Here is a 20408-nt window from a genome sequence, read left to right as displayed (position 1 = left end):
CTAATTCTGAAGTCCTCACTTTTCCCAACCATATCCCCTTTCACATCAGGCATTTCTGCAAACTGGTTTGAATTTATATTAATTGATCCCAACAGCTTCAGCTGAATTGAGTTTTAAGGCATTCCACGTTAATCAGCTGGGTTATATCTATAGACACTTTGGAGACCCCTTGTTAAACAGTGTGGAAGTTCTAAATGGTTTCCATGAAAAGGCTGCAGGCAAGGGGCCTGTTAATAGAAAGGAGAATGATATCTGAAGGTCTACTTAGTGTAGAGCAGGGCAAAGAGCAGAGCAAGGAAATGAGCAGGAACTGGAGTAAAATGAGGTCACAGCTGGTGATGACCGGCTGTGGTGGCCTCACTAATTGAGGCCAGGCTGAGCTGTTTACCAGCAGATTTTGATACAAAGAGTGCCAAGAAAGGGTCCTTTGGAAATATGTGATGGAGTTACAAGAAATAAATCTGCATTCATGAAAGTGGCAACCTTTGGGGCACTGCTGAGTCACACAGAAGAGGGTGGTGGTGGTGGGGTGAGGGGTGCTGTCCCTTGCAAAAGATAAATGATTTTCAACCAAGTAATTGGTCTTTAGGAGATTATGGGCCTATGTGCTTTGCAGAAGTGTCCAAGTTTCCAAAAGAGATTTCATTCACTAGGTGGGCTACTGCTTATTCAAAGGCCATACTGCGTATTCAAAGATGATAGATTTAAAAAGATGCATTCAAAACCCTATTTTAATGAGATGATGATTGCTATTTGTCAAATGTATTGTTTCCTGTATGAGTCCATCCTTTCTCTAGTTGTTACCTGTGGCATTTTCTGAGATAGGCTGGCCTTCCTAGGAGGCCCAGTGGCTGGACACAGTTTATAGGAGGCTCAGTTTGGAGCTTCAGCCAAAAGGCCTAGGGCCATGGTGGGCAAACTGCGGCTCACGAGCCACATGCGACTCTTTGGCCCCTTGAGTGTGGCTGTTCCTAAGCCTTAGGAGTACCCTAATTAAGTTAATAACAATGTACCTACCTATATAGTTTAAGTTTAAAAAATTTGGCTCTCAAAAGAAATTTCAATCGTCGTACGGTTGATATTTGGCTCTGTTGCTTAATGAGTTTGCCGACCACTGGAGGGTCAAGGCACCTGTTTTTCCCCTTCCTCTTCCTTTGTCCTTCTTGTTCTGCTTCTTATAAGAAGCCTGACTCGGGCCCCTACCTGTCTGGTTCTATAGAAGTCTCTGAAAAGTCACCAGTCAGTTGACTTTCTGTTCTCTAGCCTCCCTCCTTGCCCTTCCTCAAAACATGACCACCACCAGGAAGTTAGCTGAAGGAAATTAGGAAGGGAGGTGGACTTGGTGCCTTTGACTGTTTAGGGTATCTTAAAGAAAAACACAATTAGAAATTTTACCTTTGAGTAAAAATGTCCTAAATAGATCCTTGCTATGTGACTTCCTCAGCCCTCAGCATACATAGGTTCTTAATTCTGGCTGGAGGTTGAATAGGATACTGAACAACATATTTTCCATTTCACCAGGAACTCCAAAGACAAGTACAAGACTGGACCCAAAAGAGCATTTAAAAGAGAACCGAATTGTCATGCAAACACAAGTGTTCATTCAGAATTCCCTCATTTCCTTTCTACCATCTAGGCAGAGCACTTCAACTTAACATGGTCTTTAGGGCCTTCTAACCCCTTCTTGGGTCAAAGCCCTCTCTTCCTAGATAGTTCATCTTTCAGACTGTTACACCAGCATTCCTCAGTCACCATTATGGTGCCTACTGTATGCCAGGCTCTGGAAATACAGTGTGAATAGCATACCTTTGCTTGAAAACTTTCATGAAGCCCAGCTGGTGTAGCTCAGTGGTTGAGTGTTGACCCACGAACCAAGAGGTCACCGGTTCTGGGTTTCCGGCTTGATCCCCAGTAGGCGGCGTGCAGGTAGCAGCTGATCCATGATGTTTCTCTCTAATTGATGTTTCTATCTCTCTGTCCTTCTCCCTTCCTCTCTCTCTAAAAATCAATAAAAACATATTTAAAACAAAACTTTCATGGATTTCCTTTTTTCTGCTTCGTGTCCAGTTATACATCCCCAAACAGACTTTCCCACTTCCCGTAAGGCTTCCAGTCTTGCCAACCTCCCAAGCTCCTCATGACTGAGGGCCCAGAATTACCTCCTTTCTCCCCTGAGTCTACTCAAACCCAGTTCAAGCTTCCACCCTGGGGTTGGGCAGAGGGTAAAAGGCACAGGCAGACCTCCTCTCTATGCTGACTCACTACCAGGGAGGCAGCCCCACTTTTGGAGGAGGCTGAGATGCCAAGTGACTTGCCCAGAATCACCTGCCAGCAGGTGATGGACTAAGGGCTAAAAGCCACCCTCCAGCTCTCCTCAGAGGTCAACGCCCCTTCTCTTCTGCACTCTGCAGGCAGCACACATCTCTAAGTATTCACCTCCTGCCCTGTCCACAGAGTGGCCCTTCACCGAGCCATCCCCAAGCCATCCTGTGTCCTCCTGAGTGCCGATTCACCAGGGGAAGGTGAGCTTTCATTTTTAGGGTTCATCTTGGTCTGGGATCAGGGCTGGTCCCACTTCTGAAGGAAAAAGCAGCACAGACACTTCAAACATAATCCTTTAGTTCTCCTAATCACAAGAACAAAACAAACCCCCAAAGGAACAAAAAATCTCAATGAAGTGGAAAGCACGACCACAAAGTCCCTAACCCTGCTTTCCCCGCCCCATTATCTCACCACTCCGCGTCCTGAGGCTCAGGGTCCTCGGGGATGCTGGTTGGCTTCAGACCTCCCAAGTGTCCCAGCCACCTGCTTCCTGGGAGCTTGTAAAGGTAACATATACTGCCCCCACCTAGCCCCTCACTTTTGCTGGAGACTCAAGGGAAGGAAGAGAATGGAGAAACGGACACCAGAAAAACTTTGGGGGATCCAGGGCCGGAAGGGAGTGAGGAGAAAAGAGGGGTCCGGCAAGGGACCGAGCAGTTGGGGGGGGGGCGGAGGTGGGAGAGGGCGCAGGAGCGTCTCTGGGGAATGGCCGCCCCTCCCCTCCCCTCCCCGCGGGTAGGCTCCCGGCCCTCGCCTCCGCCCTCCTCCTCCGCCTCCTCCGCCCCTTCTCCGCCTCTCTCCCTCTTCCTCCCACCCCTCCTCCCGGTGTGGACGGCGGCGGCCGGAGTCGGAGCCCCCGCGGTGCTGTCCGTGAGTGACCAGCCCCAGGGGAAGGCGGGAGGCGTGGGAAGCCCCTCCAGGCTGGGGAAAGTTTGCGGGTGGGGAGCGCGGGCGCCCCGGGACGCGGCATCTATCCCCCGGGCTGGCGGGAGCGCAGTGCCCCGTCCCCCCCGCCGCCCTCGCCGCCCCAGAACTGCCCGGGCCCGCGGGTGGCGCCGACGGGGCTCCCCTCTGCTGCGGGGCTACTGTGACCTGGTCCCACTCTAAAGAGAAAGAAAACTCTACGAGCAGGAACTCCAGACTCGGTTCTGAGGCGGGGCCGGGGGCTCGTGCAAACCTTCACGCGCGGTCCGGCCCTCCCGACCTGGGCCACCAGCCTCCGCCCTCCATCCTCTCCCCCTCCTGCCCCCCAGGCTAGGGCCACAACCAGCCCAGTGCCCCCTGCAGCCCCAGAAGGCGATGCCCTTGCCCAGACATTTCCTGCAGGAACGACCGTCACTGGGATCTGCGGTTGGGTTCCTTCGACCCACGAACTGTACCTTGTGCGTCCAAGGGGGAAATGAAATACTGTATATTCCTTCTTCGGATTTTACTGTTTCTATTGGTTGGGCATCTTTTTAAAAACTTCAACTCTGCTTTTTCTTTCAATAATAATGATGCTTCGTGTAATGAGACTTTCTAATAGAAAACAAACAAACAAGAAAGAATAATGAAGAAGAAAGATAAAAAGAATGCTTGCTGTGCAGAAGCATTCTTTGGAAAGTGAAGACTTCATCCCACACGTCACCGTTTTAGTGGAAATGGGAGTTCACTATAGCTTGTTCTCCGACAACCCCAAGCAGACCATGAGGCTAGTTTTCATTTGCCTGACAGAAGCCGCAGTGTTTGTTGGCATTCCCCACCCTGGCATAGCCCCTCTGCATTTCTCTCCCCTCCTGCTAGCTCTGTCTCTCTCCCAGCTCCCCCACTCCCACCGTCTCATAAACAGGAGTTGTGAAAACAAGGCAGCAGGACCACAAAGAAAAAAACAGCCTCCCTTCTCTCACTCCTGAGGCTGTTGCTTCAGCTTGACTGCGCCGATTGGGTGGAAGAATGTTTAGTTCATTTGTGTGGTTTTCTGTCGGTTCTCATTACGGTTGAATCAGTGTTTCCATGACAAGGCCTGGTGCTCTGGGTGCTTAGAAGGAGCTTGTTAATTTTCAGATGGGTCTGGACAGATCTAGTCTGGAATCTGGAGATTTTTTTGGGGGAAGGGGATGGACGGGGGCTGCTTTTGCAAGCCTCGGCCCACTCAGAACTGGAGCAGCAGGGGCAGCCCCAGCTGGGGTCTGCTTCCTTGCAGCCTAGGAGGGAAGAGCTGTCCTAAGGAGTGAGCATGATCCTAGGGGTGTTGAACTTCTTGTTTTTAGGGAGAACACACTTTTGAAGAACTTTAGCCATTCCCATTTCTATACAAACGATAAATGTGGTTGTAACACGTGTACTAGGTCAGGCTCTGAACAACCCGTCAAAACATGTCAAGGCATTAAACTATTTGGAGATAGAGTTCTTTTAAAAAATGAATCTCTTTGGAAATAAATCCCTCTATTTTCAAAAGGATGTAATTCCCTTTTCCCTGCTGCTTGAATTTGACCATTCCCCATTTGTAGGAATTACTAATGTGTTACTGTGATCTCAATGCATCATTGATAGGAAGTGTTGCGACTTCCACTCAAAAAGAAAGCCCATAAATTTTGAACTTGTTTGGCCCTGCTGCTTAGAAAAACAATGCACTCAGATAAGAATCTTCAGTTTCTTCCTCTTCCTGAGAATTTTTAATAGTGTATTTAATGCCCCAGAAATTAACCTTATGCTTTTTGGAGAGAACGCCCCCGCCCCTTCTGCCTTGTTCAGCTTTTGTACCAACACTTCATGGAATCTTACTAAAGTGGGTAGTTTGCCATCAATCACAAGGGTTTGCTGCAGCCCCAGATAGGCTGCTCTGGATGCTGGAGATATAGTGAGTGCTAGCCATGTGCCCCTTACCCAAGGAGCAGGTGTTCTGGGTGGTGAGATAAAGGCTGCATCCCCAGTGAGCCAAATGGAGAGCAGTGAATGATCATCTGGATGGGTCAGATGAGATGGAAATGCATGAAGTATGGAGCCTGCAGAGAGGAAGGAGGGCAAGGGTCATTGGGGGGTAAAATAGCCCAAAGGAAAAGGATGTAGCCTTTCAAAATATTGTATAAGAATACGGAATTACATAGGACATGCTCAAGGTATGATGTTAAATGTGAAAATTGGACTATGAAATAGGAAGCATTGTAAACTCACTCTTTAAAAATACATCCAAGAACATTGGGGTTATATGCAGCAAAATGGATGGTGGGATGATAGGTGCTTTTAATTTTTTTGTGTGCTTGCCTGCATTTCTTAAGCTTTTACAATAGTAATAGCTAGGATGTATTGAGTATAATGCACATACATATGGCATTAAACAACTCTTTGAGGTATGACCCTTATTAATATTCTCATGATATAAGATTCAGAAACTAGAATCAGAGGGGTGACTTGCCAAAGTTGCATAGCCAGTTGAATGCAGATCAGTGGCCAAAGTCTATGCATCGCAATCCTACTCTCTACAATCTTCCTGCACTTGTATTATTGTCATTCTTTTAATTATAAGAACAATAGGTAGCAAAAGGAAGAGGGAGAGTATTTTGTGCTTTAAAAACTGATATTTTGAATACTAGTAAAGTGCCTCTGTCTCCCCTCTCTCCCATCTCCAACTGCCACTTCTCTTTTTTCCTTTTTTTTCTTCTTTCTTCCACTGTCACTTTTCTTTGGAAGTCCTTGGGAATTGGCCCAGACTTAGTGAGAGGTAGCTCACCTTCCCTTGGGAGCCAGTTGTACTGATAAGTATCAGCATTCCTTGGAGTCTTCCCAGACAGCCTGAGCTCCAGGAACCCCATGGGATTCTGGAGCAGTCCTGGTAGAAGGTAGGATGTTTAATTTAAATAGATCAGGCAAATTAATGTCCCTAGAGCTCTACCAATGTGGGCTTACACTGTCCTAGGCATTGTCAGGGGAGTGTGATGGACAGGAAGACCCAGGGAAAGCTCCCACGCTCCCATTCACCTACGTGTTATATGGAATGTCAGGGTAGGGGAGTCAAGGATTTATGGAACAAGAAAGAGGAGGAAAGCTAATTGATTCCTGATGCTTATTACTGTGAAAATACAATGATAAACTATTTTTTAGAAGACTGGCTAGATGGGTGATCCCATGCATTGGCAAGATTAACTGGTTTAGTGGAGGGGGAAATTTTCAGTGTGAGTGATTTGGAGGATGGCTCTGGGGAAAAATGCCCACATCCTGACTGACCACTCCTTGCCCTCACAAGTAACCAGGCCCCCAGAGGTCACCTTGTTCATCCTCTTCCAGAAATACACCTAACTATTTCAGAAGGATGGACTTTTCTATAACACCTCGCCATCCAAATGATACACTTTTAGAAGGAGGCTTTATCTTTTCTATTCTAAAGGCTGATGCATCTAAATCACCTCCTTGTTGAAAAAAAATTGTAAGAGTCAAGGACTTTTCCCAAATTATCATACTCAGACCAATGTCCTAGATCTTATAGACATTTAACCATATGAGAAATGCTTTTCTGATCACAGTGCCAAGTAAAGTCTTTGTGAGCAACTTGTTTGTTTTGTCTTGTGGATGCTGTGAATCCTTTAGTTGACGGTTTCTATTTCTTATTTGGCCAACTCTGAGTAGCTCAGTGGCCCACTTCTAGCGTAGGTACAGGACTTTATAGCTCTATTTTTCCATAATAATATTGTTATACCCTTTTACTTTAGTTTTCATTGAGTCCCAATTTTCTTACCTACTTTGCATAGTTTTGTTTTATTCAGTACATTTTGGAGGCTGCTACTTCTGACATCCCACTCCTTCCTTCTAGTTTATTTTTCTTCGTGTCAACATAAATTTAGAAGGTCTTTCATAAACGGTCTTTGGTAAACTTTAAAGTATGTGTATTCCTGAAAATGTCTCTATTTTGCTCTTACAAATGAGAGTTTAAGGGTAGAATTCTGGACTCACAATTATTTTCTCCCTAGTACTTGGAAGGTATTACATCCTTATCATCCTGCATCGATTACTACTCCTGAGTTAGACAAGTTACCTAATTTCTCTCAGTCTCCAACTCTATGAAATAGATCGTAGTATCCACTTTAAGGATAATTGTGAGGGGATAATGTATACAAAATGTTAGAATAGTGCCTGCCATTTAAGGAAGCACATAATAATTGTTAGCTAACATGAGTACTTTTACTGTAAATATTTTCAAAATTTCTTGACTTTCTTGGGTTTTATTAGTTCATCTAAATGTTAGTTTGTCTAGTTCTCACGCGCGCGCACAGACATACACACGCACACACACAATCCTGTTGGGAATTTAATTAAAATTGTATTTAATTTATATTCCAGCAGAACTGACACCTTTATAATATTGGGTCTTCTCCTTTTATTCAGGTGAATTATTGGTGATTTCCCCTATAAAGGTCTTATACAACTTTTGCTGTATCTACTTGCTATAGGTTTTATTAATATTTTACATGATATCCTTTTTTCTTATTATATTTTCAAATTGGTTATTTACTGGCCCACAGAGACATTCCTGATTTTTGAATTTTGACCTTGTATCCAGCATCCCAGCTGACTTCTCTTATTAGATCTAAAAAATCTATATGTAGATATTCTTGAATTTTCTAGATAGATAATCATAAAACAAAAATTTGTCATTTTAAATTTTTTTAATGTACTGAACTTAGAGCAAGAGAAAAAGAGATAAACATAAATTTGATGTTCCCCTTATTTATGCATTCATTGGTTGTTTCTTGTATGTGCCCGCCTGGAGATCGAACCTGTAACCTTGGCGTATTGGGTCAACACTCTAACCAACTGAACTACCCGGCAAAGGCCCTAATTTGTCTTTTTTTTTTCTATTCCTACTGACATATCTTTTTCTTGTATTATTATATTGAATAGATCCTCTGGTGGTCAGCGCACGTCATAGCGAGTGATCGAACTCCCAGTCTCCCAGTCGAACTCCTGAGGGGACACTTTGCATATTAGCCTTATGTACATATAGATAATCTGAACTGCATATAAAGGGTATGTGTGTCAGGTTTTTGACAATTTCATTTCATTAATGACTAGAGGTCCAGTGCACAAAAATTTGTGCACTCGGGGGGATCCCTAAGCCCGGCCTGTGCTCTCTCGCAGTCTGGAACCCCTCGGGGGATGTCCACCTGCTGGCTTAGGCCCGCTCCCTGGGGGATCAGGCCTAAGCTGGCAGTCAGACATCCCTCTGGCAGCCTGGGAGATGTCCACTTGCCAGGGGGGAACAGGCCTAAGCTGCAGTTGGACATCCTTAGCGCTGCTGAGGAGGCGGGAGAGGCTCCCGCCACCACAGCTATGCTGGCAGCTGGCAGCCTGGCTTGTGGCTGAGCAGAGCTCCCCCTGTGGGAGCACACTGACCACCAGGGGGTTAGCTCCTGCATTGAGCATCTGCCCACTGGTGGTCAGTGTGTGTCATAGTGACCAGTCATTCCCAGTCGTTCTGCTGTTAGGGTCAATTTGCATATTGTCCTTTTATTATGTAGGATAAAAGCCTGGTGCACAGGTGGGGGCTGGCTGGTGTGCCCTGAAGGGTGTCCCAGATCAGGGTGGGGGTCCCGCTGGGGTGCCTGGCCAGCCTGGGTGAGGGGCTGAGGGCTGTTTTCAGGCTGGCCACAGCCCCTTCAGGGTGGGGGTCCCCACTTGGGTGCCTGGCCAGCCTGGGTGAGGGGCTGATGGCTGTTTTCAGGCTGGCCACACCCCCCGGTGACCCAAGCTCCCAGTCATGGTGGGCTGGAAACAGGTATCTGGGATTTATTTATCTTCTGTAATTGAAACTTTGTAGCCTTGAGTGGAGTCCAGGGCCGGCCAGGGCAGGCGGGAAGCTTGGCTTCCTCCATTGCTGGGGGCAACCCAAGCCTCCTGCTTGCTCCAGCTCAGTGGCCTCCGCCATCTTAGTTGGGTTAATTTGCATACTCGCTCCTGATTGGCTTGTGGATGTGGCTTGAACATAGTGGAGGGACAGTTAACTTGCATGTTTCTCTTTTATTATATGGGATTATTGATGAATTTGGGTTTCTGCTCTCAGTTGAGAAGAGTTCTGAATTTCCCAAATACACTGCTCTTGTCCCCAAATGCTGTCCTTTAGGTTCTCTGTGGTAGACTAAACCTTCTCATTACCAACCAGTATCCTCGCTCACATTCATGTTGAAAAGAAAAGTCTCTGAGGAGAGAACGGTCCCTGTTCCCTTTGGTCATGGAGATGATGTTCTCTCTCTGCTTGCATGTGTGTTTTCATGTGTTTCTAACAGTGCAGAGAGGTTTACATTCAACAGTTGATTTCCTATTACTGGCTAAGAGCATCTCTGGGAATGTTGATTGATATTAGCAAATCCTGTTTATAATACAGGGTGTCCCCAAAAATATGTATATACACTTTAACAGCTGATAGCTCAATATTGAAAATGCAATGTATTTTAATAAACACTGCCTTTATAATTATTCAAAGTGTGTGTAGACATTTTGGGGGGACACCCTACATATAAAGAAATCTACACAAACATATCTTTCCCTTACACTTGCAACAAACTCTATTTTTTAAAGGAAGCCAAACCAGCAATCGTCCCTGGCCTCCACTGGCCCTCATATCAGCCCTATGTGATAATGGAAAAGAAATGGACTTTGGGATCAGGCAGATCTGGGTTTGAATCCAAGCTTTGCCACTAACTAGGTGTGTGGCTATCGTAGTGTGTTCAGGCTGCTCTAAGAAAGTATCACAGGCTGGGTAGCTTATAAACAACAAAAATTGATTTTTCATGGTTCTGGAGACTGGAAGTCCAAGATGAGGCTACTCGCATTGGTTCTGGTGAGGACCCTCGTCTTGCTTGCAGACAGCTGTCTTCTCTGTGTGCTCACATGGTGGAAGGGTAGAGCTAGTGCTCTGTGTCCTCCACTTATAAGGGCACTAATCTCCCTCATGAGGGCTCTGCTCTCATGACCTAATACCTTTACTGTGGGGCTTAGGATTTCAACATGAACTTTGGGGGGGGGGGGGGGACACAAAAATTCAGACTACCGCATGGTCTTGGGCAAGTTACTTCACATCTCTGCGGCTGTTTCCTTCTCTATAAAACAGTAATAATGAAACCCACTCCCCCAAATTGTTTTGAAGCTTAAGTGAGATCACAGGAAATAATATGGACCAAATGCTTGGCATATGTGAATGCTCACAAATGTTAGTTTCTTCCCATCATCTCCCCTCCCTTGCTCTTTCTTTCAAATCAGGATTGTGCTTCAGAAGGTCTAATCAGAGAGACTTCTAGAAAGAGGCCATGGGTGTGTACCTCCTGATACCTTATGTTTTCTTTTTTCTCTATGGTGGTTATTTATTTAAAATCTTTATTGTTTAAAGTATTACATATGTCCCCTCCCCCCCAACCGCTCCCCTACCCACCTTCACCACCCTATTGTTTGCATCCATGGGTTATGCATATATGCATATAAATTCTTTGGTTGATCACCTCTTACCCACCCACCCTCCCACACCTTCACTCGGATATTCCATACTCTGTTCCATACTTCCATGTCTCTGGCTTTCTTGATAATCAATTTAGATTTCTCTTGGATGAATTTCCTGGAAGCTTTTGGACCACCATTTTGGTTTTGTATCTATACCATATCTTAGTAACCCTCCTAGACTGTTGATCGAACCGTTCTATAGAATAACTATGTTGTTATTTAAGAACCATGCTGCTCTTAACGAGAGATATCTCTTTGCTTTATTTGTTGGTGCTCCTTCTTTTAAGAAAATAAAAATTCATTATTATTGAAGATAACATTTTAAATGCAAAGACCCCAGAGAGTGAATATAAGGAATAAATAACTTCTGGGACTAGGTCTTCTGAGGAGCAATTATGAGAGGTAGATGGGGGTAGGGAATTGACAAAGAAGGGCAGCACAGTGGGTAGAAGAACTGAAGGTATTCCTTGAGGATTTCCCAAGATCTAAAATCTGCCTATTTTATAGTCATTTATCTGGGCCCCAGGGAATCTGTACTTGGCTCAGAGTTTTTTGCAAGTGTCTTACCAGAAATGATAATGATAGCTATCACTGTTCTTAAGTAGAGGAAAAGAGCATCATGAAAACAAAACAGAATTGGAATTATGGATGTGCCTCCATATAAATATCTGTGGCTCAGAGCACAAAAATAATTTTTCCATTGGCGAGCTAAGCCAAGAGTTTCATGGAATCAGCACTGAGAATCTAATTTAAAACAGCCGTGGCCCAGAAGTTCAGAGATGGGGCTGACACATTGGCCTCTGTTCATCCCTTTGAATGTTTTTTCCTAGCTCATGGTAACTCATATCCCGGGCCAGTTTGGAGGGCATGAAAGATGGTAATTGATGCTGCAAACCTTGCTTTTGTTGGCCTCAGTTTAGTGTTAACACAAACATAGGGAAATGCTTTAATCTCGTGTCTTTACAACTGAGAAGAGAACCATTTGAGATGCAGCTGCAGGCCTGTCGCTCATTTGTGGCTTGAAGCAGAACCTCATAAATTTTGCGAAAATTGCCGACTCCTCTGTTGGTCATGGATTCAATGGAAGGTGCCTAATTTGGGTCTTTCTAAGCAGCATGCTGGCAGTCAGGTGCTCTTGATTTTCAGAAAAGTTATCTTGGGGAGGGGGGAAGATCAGGCTTTCCTGGGAACTGGGTGGTAATGTCAGAATCTTTCAGTTCTAAGAAGGGTCCTACTTGCCTAGATGAGTGTATTCCCCCTTTAAGGGAATTGTTATTTTAGGCTTCCGACCTCATCCTCTTGATCATTCATCTTTTGATCAGACACTCCCAGTAGAAATGGCTCTGTACCACAGGGGATGGGATTTACCCAGCTTTAAATAGCCCTTGCTTGTTAGGATCTGCCTCCTCCTCACCCACACATTCCCCTCTCGCCAATGTTCCTCCGTAACTGCTCGCACATGCCCTTCCACATGCGCACACAGGCTTTGGCCATTTGTGGGTGAGAACCCTGCTGTAAACTCCACCGCTTGGGGCCTGCTTGTTTTCTGGCCAGAGGGGAGGGTCTTTCCTGGATTCTCACAAGGGCACTGTATGGACTACCCTAACTAGCTCCTTTATTGGTTTCCTAGTCTGTCTGTGCCTTTAACCCTCCATTCCTGTGGAGAACTGGTGTCTTTAACCCCTTCCCTCCTGAATTTTGGTTTATCTTGTTTCTGACTTGTTGCCTTGCTTAGACTTATCCGTGCTCCAGAGACCCTGACCTTATTTTGTTTAGGGCTTGTCTACCCTCCACCCTCTTTTGATATATGTGGCGCATACACTCAGCCACCACTTACTGAGAGGCTACTCTGTTTGAGGCTCCTACACTTCACCATTGGCCGTGGTGCCCTGGCGGACATCACGCTTGTGCCATCAAGTCACTGTGGAGAGTGATGAAGGTGATGTCATTCTGCAAAGCTTTGGGGAGATTGTCCCATACCATAGAGATGTGCTTGAAAAACAATCTCTTCTCCCCTTATATTTGAGACTTTAAAACAGTGTGTGGGAGCAGGAAGCATCAGGTTCAACCCTGGTTTCTTCCCTGCCTCTGGCCTCACCACCCTCCAGTTCATCCTCCCGTCAGAGCTTTCCTTCTAAAATTCTTATCTGATCCTGTTTACTCTCTCGATATTCTTTCACTGAATCCTTTACGATAAAATCAAACTCCTTAGCATGATACAGGGAGGCTCCTGTACCTCACTCACCTGTGTGCCTCTTTCACTGTATCACCCATGTTAACTCCCGGCTCCAGCCAGGCCCCTCCACCTGCAGGATCAGGCTCTCTCTGCCTTCCTGTCTTTGCACACACACCTCTCTCCACTCTGTTTGGCCTGATCAATTCACATCAGCCTTCAAGATTCAGCCCAGAAGCCCGCTCTTCCTGAGGTCTTTTCAAACTAGGACCAGCAGCTTTATTTCCCCTACAATTGTGGACACTGCCACCATGGCTGTCACCCATCTTAATTGAGTATCTGGCTCAATGAAGTGCCACAGTACCCTGCATTTGGCTTTATCATGTCAACATAACATTCGAGAATTGTCCCTGGTAGACAGAGAATGCGTGGGTAATGGGCTGTGCCTCTTTTTCACGTGCACCAGTGTGTAGTTTAGTGTTAAGGGTGTTCTGTTATCATTGTCGGGTGAATGTTCACTTGCATGAAACTGACACACACACACACACACACACACACACACACACACACACATACTCTGGGTGCTCACACACATCAAGATGTAGATTCCTATGGGAAGCTTACTTTAAATCTTACTTGAGAGTATTTACAAAGCAAATAGTTGGTGCTTAGCGAATGTCTGTTGAGTTGAAGAAAAAGTAAGTGCACATATGTACAGACTGGAAAATTTATTCCAAAATATCTTAAGAAGAGAGCCACCATGTAGCCTCGCTTCCTCGTAATTACCGTAGAAAGAATGTGGACTGGAAAATCAAAGGTTAGAGTTCATGTTCATCTTCTCAGCTCTGTTTCCCTGAGGAGATCATCTTACCTCTTTGGACCTCTATTTCCTCATCTGTCATATGAGGTGTTAGAAATGGCATTTAATGCCTATTGAATAGTCTAGATTCCATTTTTATTAGAAGGCCTAAAGTCAAACCACCAGCTGTTTTCCATTAAGTGGCATGAATGCGGGACTCATTTTTCAGCCTCATCATGGAGCACGTTCATGACAAGCCCTCTAGCTCTGGGCAGAGCAGCAAAGCCGAGAGCAACAGATGGACCAGAGTTTTCCCAACTGGTGGCAGGAGGCCAAGACCTAGTTGGAAAGCAAAGACAGGGTGAGATGCCCGAGCCAGGCGGGAGCAGCAGTCAGTGACCCATGTCAGTCTGAGCTCAAAGCTCGCCAGATACTTGGGAAAGGAGCATGGGAGGGAGCCGGACAGTGAGCTTTCAGGGCTAAGCTGGAAATAGTCCCCCTCCCAGGAGAGCCTGAGAGAGGACCCAATGCAAGTCATCAAGGCAGTTTCAGTTGTCTAAAGGATGGGTAGGTGGAAAGGTGTTTAGACTTAATCTGTGCCCTCCCCCTCCACCCCCCACCCCCTCAGTGTAGATGGAAGCCAGGAGGAAGTTAATTTGGGGTTAATTGGAGGGAGAAGAGTATAATCCTGTCTAAATGATAATGCGATGAACTTGCTTATAAAGTAATGAGGTCTCCACTATGGAAGTGTTTCTGCAGCAGCTGGACAATTCCTCAGCAGAAATGGATAAGGATTCCTCAATTGGGAAGGTTGGACTAGATCCATGGTTGGCGAACTGCGGCTTGAGAGCCACATGCAGCTCTTTGGCCCCTTGAGTGTGGCTCTTCCACCAAATACCACATGCGGGCACACATGTACAGTGTGATTGAAACTTCGTGGTCCATGCGCAGAAGTCGGTATTTTATATTATCCTCCCCAAATCTTATTTAGGGAAATGCTTTCAGATTTCAGAACCCTTCCTCAGCACACCCTGCCTTTTGTAACTGGACTAAAGGGGTCCATTCATCTGCGTGCATCAAAGTCCAATCAAACACAAACAGGACTTTGCAGCAAAGGAAGTAGAGGTTTGTTAATTGAGGAAATGCTGCCAAGCCTGGAGTCTCAGGTAAACTAGTGCTAAAAGACCTGGCTCCCTGATGGCTTCCAGGGGATGGGCTATACAGGGGGGAAACCATTAATCATGGTGGTTAAAGGGGTTGCGGTCCTGGGCTCTACTGATTGCTTGGAGCCAGTGTAGGGAGTAGTTGGTCATTGTATCTTGTGCTGGTGTCAGCCATCGTATTGTTCTGTCACATGAGGGTGTGGTCTGTAGGGTCCTTTCCCTTTCATGGGCCTAGGGCTGAAACAACTGGAATCCAGATGTTATCTTTAGCTTGACCAAACTCTGTTTCTGTGGCCAACAGATTGTTCTTAAGACAGTTTGATACTGATCAGAAACTGATATCCTAAGGGCTTAATGATTAAGGAAGGGAGTGGACGGACAGAAAGGAGTAAGAGTCATGTTAAAGAAATGGAGTTTCTACGTGGTTCCACTTTGGGAACTCTTTAGTCTTTGAATGTGTCCCTTAAAGTGGAGCATCCTGAATTGGACCTCATGGGCCAGGATGTGGCCTGGCCAGGGCCTCTCTAGAAACATTACACAATTTTTACAGATAGTGGACCTATTAATGCCTCATCTCTCTTGCTCTGAGCTGGGCTGTACAAGCAAACAGCAGTGTGTCTTGGTTCCTCTGGTCTGTGCTCATGCCACCTCAGATGATGGACAGACTTTATTTCTTTTTGTCCACTGGCGTTGAGCTTCTTTTTTTATATACATTTTTATTGATTTCAGAGAAGAAGGGAGAAAGAGAGAGATAGAAACATCAATGATGAGAGAGAATCATTGATTAGCTTCCTCCAGCATACCCCACACTAGGAATTGAGCCTGCAATCTGGGCATGTGCCCTGACTGGGAATTGAACCATGACCTCCAGGTTCATAGGTCAATGCTCAACTACTGAGCCACACCAGCCAGGCTGGAGTTGAACTTCTGATGCCTTTGCAATAAATCTAATCTAGACGGTGACTTTCAACTTGGGGTGCATTTTCTGTACTGGGAACTTCTTTTTTTTTTAATTTTCTTTCTTTTTTTTTTAAATTAAATCTTTATTGTTCAGATTATTACATTTGTTCCTCTTTTCCCCCCCCCCCATAACTCCCCTCCTCCCAGTTCCCACCCCACCCTCCGCCCTCACTCCCCACCCACTGTCCTCATCCATAGGTGCACGATTTTTGTCCAGTCTCTTCCCGCATCTCCCACACCCCTTTCCCCCCCAAGAATAGTCAGTCCATTCCCTTTCTATGTCCCTGATTCTATTATAATCGTGTACTGGGAACTTCTATGGCAGTCCATCCTTGCCTTCTCAAGGGTCTCCCATTTCACCCCAAATGCTCTCCCTCTCTTTTATTTGTTTCTTTTCCCCTTTTATTTTTCTTTTCATCTATTCTTTCTCAATTCTCCATGCTCACTGAATACCACATTTCTACTTGTTTTTTCTTTTGAAATTCTTTGCCTTCCTGGTATCCTGGTGAATAGGAATGTGGTGGCTTGTCAGTTCCATTGTGCCTATGAAGAAAAATGCCCAGAGGTTAAGTGATGCATTTAATTTACTGGCAGTGCCAAGGCTTCCTGACTTCCTGACTTTCCAGCCCCTGTCCTGGAGATCACATGCATTTGCTCATAACACTGGAGCCACAAAGATCATCAAGCTTTTCTCTGTGTGTGTGGTCATTGTGCTGAAAGAATTTACCCAGGGGCCAGTCCCAGGCCTCTGGAGATCATCTCTGAGATCAGAGCTGAAGTGATGAGAGCAAAGGAATTTATGGAGTGCTTCTTGTTTTTCAAAGAAACTTTTAAGGCCATCACTTTCTATGAAGTTCCCCAGAGCCCTTTGAGGTGGAAGAGCCCATGTGAGCCTCATTTTGCAGGTGAAGGTCATGGGTAGAGGGGGCCCTGAGACATGCTAGCTTCTGGTCTACAAATCTTCCATTTGACCCACGATTCAGGAAAATCAGGGAAGGGGAATGAGTTGTTTCCATCTGGTGTCAAAGGAAATGGAGAACTAGGGTTCTGGGCTTGGCAGTTGGTCCAAGACGAAGTCTCATGCCATGTGGAAGATGGGAGCTGGGCCAGAGGCTGGGGCAGGGATACTGGGGCAGGCTCTGACCCTGGATGTCAGGCTAGCTCCAGCAAGTTGGGAGACTGTAAGGCCAGCTGGGAGGGAAGTGTGCAGGCTTGGTGGTTGGTGGGTAGGACATGGGCGAACTGGTTTTAGCCTCCTGGGGGGAGAGGTGGCCTTCTAAAATCTGGTAGATACACTGGCTGGGGATTCTGAAGTGTGGAGAGGGACACTTGTTATAATGTGAGTCTTGTTATAATCTTGGGTTATTTGTCCATTTATTCCACAAATATCAGCAAGCAACTATTGAACATAAGTAAATCTCTATAACATACACCAAGGACCTCATATATAGGGTCTTCCCCCAGAAATGTATACACAGACTTCAGATAATTATAAAGGCAGTGTTTATTAAAATAAATTTCATTTTCATTTAACAGCTATCAGCTATTAAAGTGTGTATACATTTATTTTGGGGGGACACACTATATGTGTGTAAGTGTATATATATATCTCTTATCTCTATGTCACCTCACATATATGTATTATTAATGTATATCACCAGTGAGAATACAAAGTATTTTCCTCTATTTATGGATTAGGAAACTGAGTCCCAAAGAGGGTAATTAGTTTGCTCAAAGTCCCACAGTTACTTAGAAGCTGAGCCAAGTCCCAAACCCATGTTTTCTGAGTTTTAACTGGTGCTTCTAACTGCTTCCCATATGGCAAGCAGTTCCTAATGTCAAGGTGTATGCTTTGAAGAGAAACAGGGAAACATTCCTTTGGAGTTATTACTGAAGGTTCTACTTTATCTTTAGAGGCTGGAAAACCTAAATGCAGAGATGAAACACAACTTGAGCCCTTTTTGTTAAACCCCCAAGGGGCATTTGTGTCATTGGCAGTCACTCTTTAAGTCAACCCGGAACAAGTCCTCTTTTTAGATTTGGAATTAACGTCCATGCTCTGATGCATCCTGACCTGTGTTGGGCACTCTCGTTATGTGGCCAAGTGGAGCAGAGCAGCAGGAAGAATGGTTTGGGTTTCCTTGGTAAAGTGGTTATGGGTAAGAGGGCTGAGGTCATAGGGCAGCCAACCTGGGTCCTTCTGCAGTGAAGGAAGGTTGCTGTCCCAAAGCTCCAGGGCTCAAATATGTGACTCAGCTCACAGCCTGTACTATGACCAAGGGTCGAGCCCCTCTAAGCCCTGCCCGTGCCCCTCTAATAGGCTCTATGACCCTGAGCCCTGGGAATAGGCACAGGAGGCTCTATGACCCTAAGCCAAGATGATCAAGGCTGATCCCTGAGAGGCCTCATCCTGTTGGCTCAGCCTGATCCTAGCACACCCTTCCTAATGGACTTCCTCACCTTTATATGAGTCCCTTGCGGAGCTGCCTTGTCGGGGTGGGAGCTCCCTGGGAAGCCTGGTTCTGACCATGAGTTTTTGCCTGTCAGAATGTCCTGCTGTGGCTGCTGCCTCCCCCTTTCCTTTCCAGCCATAAGCAGCTGCTCTTCTGTGCTTCCCTTGGCCCGTTTTTGCCCTCCATGAGCCTGTCAGAAACCCTGGGATGAGTCAGAACTTGGCTTCAGTCTCAGGTGCATCTTGCACTCATTCACTGAACAGTTGTTGTGCCTGTGAGCTTGTGCCAGGGCAGGGCACCCGAGCATGAACAAGATCCTGCCAGTCCCTGTTCTGGGGTTGCTCCCAACCTAGAATGGAGACCCCAGGAGACACTCGGCCTGCTGTGACAAATGCAACTGGGAACTCCAACCTGGATCACTGGCCCATCACGTACTCTGGGGGTTGGGTTAGTGCCCTGGTGCTCTGTGTTTCTGCCAGACTCCCGAGGTCCTGACATCTGCTTTGGGAGCTTTGCTCTGCTGTCCCAGGGCCATAGTCACCGAGCCAGTCACCTATTGCTCTAGAACAAGCATGTCAAACTCGCAGCCCACGGGCTGCATGCAGCCCACAATGAATATTTTTGTGGCCCAGCCAATGTAATGGTATGTAAGAAACATTTTAATAAAAATTTCATAACTTAATTTTTACAATATCCTGTTATACATAATTATTAGTAATGAACTACAACATTCACTAATGACTGATTAGTATAATCATGTTGCATTCATTTCCCTTACGCGCCTTATGTGTAGGCGTACCATTTCTCTCCACTAATACTAGCAGCGAATATTTTAGCAGCTGATTGCCACGACATTAGTCTTGGACTGACTTGTTTGGTGTGCGCGAGAGGAAATATTTCGCTTTCAGAGAACAAGAAAAAATAGGTTTATTTGCTTTATGCTTATTAATTTGTGCAGTTATTCAGTGTCTGGTAAGTTAATGTTCAAGAAAAAGTATTAATTTTTATTAAAATGTTCTATTATTTTATGTTAACTATTACTCATTTATTTCAGCCCTTGGTATTCAGCATATCTCTCTCGAAATAAACCTACAGTTCTATGAAAACTGAAGCTTTTGTTTTTTTTTACAGCCCACATAAACTTAAACCTTATTTATTTGGCCGTGTTAGCCTTTGAGTTTGACATGCTTGCTCTAGAACAACCTCTCCAAACATAGAGGTTTTCATAGATGGACAAATGAATAATCAGATGTGGTATATAAGTACATGGAATATTTTCAGCCTTGAAAAGGAAGGAAATGCTATAACATGGATGAACCTTTATGACATGCTAAGTGAAATAAGCCAGTCACAAAAGTTCAAACATTGACTGATTCCACTTTTAGGAGGTAGTTAGAATAGTCATATTCATAGAAACAGAGTAGAATGGTGGTTGCCAGGGGCTGAGGGGAGGGGGAATGGAGAGTTAGTATTTAATGGGTCCAGAGTATCAGTTTGATAACATGACAGTCTGGAGCTGGGGGGTGGTGATGGTTGCATAACAGTGGGAATAGACTTAATAACACAGATCTGTGCCCTTAAAAATGGTTAAAAGGGTAAATTTTATCTTTCAGTGTATTTTACCACATATACAAAAATGTAGAGGCTTAAAAACACAATTTGATGTTATCTTTGCTGGTTCTGTGGGTTGACTGGCCTCAGCTGGGTGGTTCTTGTGTAGGTTGTCTCATGTAGCTGTCATCAGATGGCGACTGGGGTCGGGATCACTGAAAGCTCAATGGGCTGGTGTCTACAAGGTGCCCCGCTGTGGCACCCCACGTGGCTTCTTTGTCCAGCCTGGGTTTCTACTATGGTGGTGGTGGCTCAGGGCTCTGATGAGCAGGAAATGGCTGCTTCTAGGCCACTTGGCAGCTTCTAGGTGACTTCAGGCCTATGCCCAGAATTGTCACAGCGTCACTTCTGTCACACCGTGTCCATCAGAGCAGTGACAGGCCCACCCAGATTCAAGAGGGGAAATAGAGCTTCTCTCTCAGGGGAGGAGGGAGAAGGTGGCATTTCAGAAAACTTCCTGCCAA

General features: G+C 45.5%; 1 protein-coding gene across 1 annotated transcript in view; it reads left to right on the top strand.

Annotated features, from left to right (window-relative positions):
- Window positions 1–3109: 3109 nt before the first annotated feature.
- The window catches only part of STON1 (stonin 1), a 43419-nt gene continuing 26120 nt past the window's right edge, over window positions 3110–20408 (top strand). The window contains exon 1 of the mRNA XM_036334628.1: window positions 3110–3192. The gene's annotated coding sequence lies outside the window, so the exon portion shown is untranslated. The remainder of the gene's footprint in view (window positions 3193–20408) is intronic.

Source organism: Myotis myotis, unplaced genomic scaffold, assembly GCF_014108235.1.
Source record: "Myotis myotis isolate mMyoMyo1 unplaced genomic scaffold, mMyoMyo1.p scaffold_m19_p_14, whole genome shotgun sequence".
NCBI classification, from domain to species: Eukaryota; Metazoa; Chordata; class Mammalia; order Chiroptera; family Vespertilionidae; genus Myotis; species Myotis myotis.
The sequence above is the reverse complement of the archived record's forward strand: the minus strand, read 5'-3'. Positions and strand labels throughout refer to the sequence as shown.